This window comes from Corapipo altera, unplaced genomic scaffold, assembly GCF_003945725.1.
Source record: "Corapipo altera isolate COAL_440 unplaced genomic scaffold, ASM394572v1 60748, whole genome shotgun sequence".
In the NCBI taxonomy this organism is placed as follows: Eukaryota; Metazoa; Chordata; class Aves; order Passeriformes; family Pipridae; genus Corapipo; species Corapipo altera.
Genome location: NW_020885651.1, coordinates 1 through 5,163, shown reverse-complemented (window position 1 = coordinate 5,163; position 5,163 = coordinate 1). Strand labels below are relative to the sequence as shown.

The 5,163-nt window shown below is 54.1% G+C and overlaps 1 non-coding gene across 1 annotated transcript; it reads left to right on the top strand.

Moving 5' to 3' along the window:
* Nucleotides 1-4,550: 4,550 nt before the first annotated feature.
* On the top strand, nucleotides 4,551-4,622 carry TRNAH-GUG. The gene has a single exon. It is a non-coding gene; the product is annotated as a tRNA-His (tRNA).
* Nucleotides 4,623-5,163: the final 541 nt, after the last annotated feature.

Below are 5,163 nucleotides of genomic sequence, written 5' to 3'. Positions count from 1 at the left end.
CTCATCGATCTGAGGCTGAGAAAACTAAGGAGCTGGAGCGTTTGCAGCTCAATCAGAGCGACCTGCTCATGGGGGCCTGTGCTGTGGGGCTGGCAGGGGACCTGAGTGCCCCAGGAAAGTGTTAATGGCAGGTTTGATTAATCCAGCTGCAATGGCCTGTGTTCACACAGCTGGGTCCTTCTCCAGACAGACTCACTGGCTTTACATTGCCTGTGGGGTGTGAACCACCCCTGGCATCTCCTTATATCTCTTAATAGGGCTGTCATCAGCCATCAAGAAGATGGGCTCAGTGGACAAGAGCAAAACAGCAGCCATTCCTCCTATGGAGGCATAATCAATTGCTTTTGCCACCAGCCCAGTGTCTCTGAAAGGGCTGAGAGGCAGAAAATGAAGGAGAACTGGGAGAGGAGCTTAAGAGGTGCAGAGGTGAGGGCTGGCAGGCCGCCTGGCAGCACGTGGCTGCCTGTTTTCTGCCCACTCAGCAGCACAAAGCTGGGTTAAGAGGTGGCTGTGTGAAGGCCGTAAATCCCTGCAGCAGGAGAAGGCTCCTGCTGTGCACAGACAAAGGCAGAGCGAGAGCTGGGCCTGGCAGCTGGAATCAGGCAGGGCACACAGGGACACATGGAAACGTTTATCTAGGGCTGCAGGGTGGCTGGTTCTCCCCTGCAACACTTTTGTCACGTCCCATCTTCAGCTCGGTGCTGGGCACAGAATTAAAGGGCTCAAGAAGTTGCTCCAGATTCTGTGTTCCCTGTGTTCCCCTGGACAGCACATACATTTTGGTGACTATTTTCTTTGATTTCTGAGCATTGGAGCCAGGCAAGGTGATGCCAAAACATAACCTAGCAGAAAATCAGTCTGTTATAGCCTGTTTACTTTCCCTTCCAGTCTTCTTACTGGCAGACTGGAAAATGTCCTCTGGGGTTCAGGCTTTAGAAGAACCGAGACCATCTCGTGTGCTGTTGTGGGCTCATAAAGCCTCTGGAGAGCATCACAGCTGAACACTCACCTCAAGAAGTGCTCAAGTCCTTCTCTTTCAGTCCTTGGTGCATGTCTCATGAGCTACAATCACAGAATGGTTTGGGTTGGAGGAGACCTCAAAGCTCATCTCATTCCACTCCCCATCATGGGCAGGGACACCTTCCACTAGACCAGGTTGCTCCAAGCCCTGTCCAACCTGGCCTTGAACACTTCCAGGGGTGGGGCAGCCACAGCTTCTCTAGGCAAGCTGTGCCAGGGCCTCCCCACCCTCACAGGGAAGAATTTCTTCCCAGTATCCCATCTAACCCTGCCCTATGGCAGTGGAAAGCCATTTCCTCTTGGCCTGTCCCTCCAGACCCTTATCTGCAGTCTGTCTTCCAGCTCTCTTGGAGCCCCTTTAGGCACAGAAAAGGGCTTTAAGTTCTCCCTGGAGCCTTCTCTTCTCCAGGCTGAACAATCCCAGCTCTCTCAATCCTCCCTCATAGCAGGTGCCCTTGTGCTCCAGCCCTCAGACCATCTTTGTGGCCCTAGGAGAAGATGGGGAGGTGGATGGTGAGGACAGGATGAGGTCAGGTTGCTTGCAATTGCCTCCCAGTTCAGGTGTGCTGCCCTTCACTCCCAAATCCTGCCTAAACCTTCACCTCCAAAATTATCCCATCCCCACGACATTTCCCTGCTCTTGCTCCAGCATCCAGCTCTGACTCAGCAGAGAGGCATCCATCCTGCCTCCCCGGCATCAGCACTGCTCCTGGGGCTGCTTTGGGGATCCAGGATAAAAAGAGAAGGTGGTGGGGATCCTTCTGCTTCCCATCTGCCTCCTTGAGACCAGAAAAGGAGGCCAGGGGCTGCCCCAGCGAGGGAATAGCTGGAGGGGCAGAGCAGCTGAGGCAGCAGTGCAGTGATGAATTGCTCATCCCTGTACCAGCCACAGGATTTATGTTTGTGCCATGGGGTGGACACATCTGGGCCCAGCAGCACTCTCTGCCTGGCTGCACCAGTGTTTTGACATTGCAGGCACCTTTAAAACTCCACTGAATGCAACCCACAGGCATCAGAGAGCTCAGAGAAAAGGCACTGATGGACAGAACGGGGTGGGAAGAGCAGAGGAGCCTGCCTGGAGAAGCCATTCTGCCTGGATGCTGAGCAGAGCCTGAAAAGATCAGGTCACCCAGCAGACAGATGGGTCCTTCAATGTTCCCACAAGCTCATCCCTTTTCCTCCATGCTGTCTGAACACATCCTGGCAGGTTTGAACCATCCAGACAAAACCACATGGCAAAGGGCTGTTGAGGCCCTGACAACCTGGCACAATTTCCTTAGGAGTGGTCACATCCCAGTTCTTTTGGGGAGTTCTTCCAGGCTTGTGGCCAGGAAGCTGTGAGTGGCAGCAGCTTCATCCCTTCTTCTCCTCCTCTGCACCTGCCAGGCCCCTTGGGACACCTTATCTCCATGTCCACCCGCACCTCCCTTCTCCCTTCCCTGTTTGGCTGACTCCCCTGTATTGCTGCAGTGTTATCTCAGTCATGCCTGTTCCAGCAGTTGAGGTCATTGTAATTCTGTCATCTCCCTGCTTCCAGAAACATCTGCCAAGCAGCCAAAGCAGGAGCCCAGCTGGCTCCTCCCAGCCACCGAGAAATCCCCCAGTGCATCGCTGTGGGTTCCATGTCCCCACCAGCCATGGGCAGCATGTCTTGCCAGGGGGCTGCACATCTCCACATTGTCCCACCATCTCCCGTGGGTCCCCCCACAGCTGTTCTGACCCAACGCAGCAGTTGTCTGAGCCAGCATGGAGCTGGGCTTGTCCCTTCACCCTGGACACAGCCCAGCTCATGGTGTTGTGACAGCACGAAGGAAGGCCTAAGGACCTTCCCCCTTCACAAGCTTATGCCCTGGGATTTGGAGGTTGCAGTGATCCCACCTCTACAGCTCAGCTACACCTGTCCTGCGGGTGTCTGGTGGTCTTATCTCTCTCCAAGGTGCAGCCAAGGGGATGATGACTGTCAAACTCCCTGGACATGGGAGGAGACACATGTATCTCCTTCCAGTGTCACTGCATCCACTTTAGGTCCAGCATGAGGCCACAGATGGTGACAGGGCTGGCCACAGATGAGCAGCAGCAGTATCCCTGCATCCCCATGGGAGGCACAGACTGGGATCTTGGCAGGCAGATGAGGGAGGAAGAAGGGTGACACTGGGGCAGGAGGGTACCACATGGACACCCAGCTCATCCAGAGAAAACACCAAAGAGCCCCTCCTCCTGGTCAGCCATGTTCGATGTGGAGAGCAGCTCCCACTGCAAAGGCTCCCACCATTGCCGAGAGACCAGCACGCACACCAGTGCCCACCAGTGCACACCAGCAAACTGCTGAGGGCAGGATGACACGGGCATAGACAAAGGGAGGACACAAAAGACTATTCTTTCTCCACCACTCTGAGCTCTTTTGGGCTGGATATGAGCAAGACGAGCTCAGGATGGCAGGAGCAATTACTTCATGGAGTAACCAAGGTGCACAGGGCCTTCCTCTGGTTTACCCCAAGCCTCAGGAAGGCAGTTTTAGATTTAGGATTTGCCAGCTGCAGCAGATACCCAAGGATGGATGTGGTGCAGGGACATACCCCTGCACAGCACAGTTGTAGAAGTCCCCTGCCTCGCTCTGCACCCCCCCCCCCCACGGGAGCTGCATGCATACGACAAGCAATGAGCTCATGGCACACGTGGGAGCCGAGTTTTCTGTGTCCGGCTCTTCCCAGGGGATAAATCATTTGGACCATCCCAGTGCCTTGAAGTGCTGCGATTGCTCTAAAAATATTTTCCGTCAAGAAATCCTTTTGATCCCAAATATTTGGAATTCTTTGTGTATCTGTGAAAATGAAAGAGCCTTTAATACTGGGAGCAGTGGGGAAAGCAGCAGCAGTGGTGAGGACAGTAATTAACTATTGATGTGTGTTTGAGCAGGGGGAATGAGGAGCCGCGGCACAGACTGATCCCTGCTGCTGTTTGGGCACAAGGACCATTTCCTTAGTCACTCTCTTCCTTTGCCGTCCCTTTGTGCCCCGTAGTTCGTTAATCCTGTGGTCGGGAGAAACTTTACTCCCTGAGAAACACGCGGGGGGGGTGAGAGGTGGGGTTACAGGGTGGGGAATGGGGTTACCTGGGGACACAGCAAAGGAGGAGATGAAGGGTGGGATGAGGGGAAGGGTCGGGTAAGAGCTGGGGGGACGTCAGGGTGAAGGCTGGAAGCAGGGTCAGGGCAGCGGGTGAAGGTGAGGGGGTGAACGCCGCGGCCGAGTTGGAAGCCGGGCCGACACCGGGGGCTGCGCCTGGGAGAGGCTGAAGGGCATCAGCGAACGGGGGCCAGCCCGGGCCGGGGATCGCGGGGAAGGGCGCAGGGCGGAGATCCGCTCCGGGCCTCTCACGGGCTCCCCCGGCCCCCGCGGGGCGGTCCCGGAACGCGGCCCCGGCGCTGCCCCTGTGGGAAGGCCCGGGGCGGGCCCGGCCCCGCCGCGCGTCACCGCCGACAGCGCCAAGAGCCGCCGCGCCGCCCCGCCCGCCCAGAGCCCCGGTAGCGCGCCGTGATCGTATAGTGGTTAGTACTCTGCGTTGTGGCCGCAGCAACCTCGGTTCGAATCCGAGTCACGGCATCGCCCGGCGGTACCACGGCACACGGGCTCTGCTTTTGGCACTCTCCGCCCCGCGCAGCCCCCTGAGTCCGCAGAGGTTTTTTCTCGCGTCGCGCCGATATTTCACTTTTTTCCCGGCTCCCAGCGGGGCTGCGGGGCCGGACCCGCCCAGCGCGGGGGTTCGGTGGGGAGAGGGAGAGGAGTGACGGGAGACAAAATAAACTGCCGTAAAATTAAATAAAAGAACATTAAATGAGATGTAATACAGAAAATAATAAAATTAATATTAAAAATAAAATGAGACGAAAAGAAAAGGAGAAAGGAAAAGACACACAGAGTTCAATTGAAATAAAGATTAAATTAAAAAGTTAAATTAAGAAAAATATAATAAAATGTAATAGAAAAATATAGTAGTAAAATATAATAGAAAAATAAAATGAAAAATTAGATTACATAAAAGTAAATATAATAGAATAAAAAATACTTAAATGGAAAAATAATATAAAATATAAAATAAAAAATAAAATTAAGTATAAAAATAAAATATATTAGAAAAACGAAA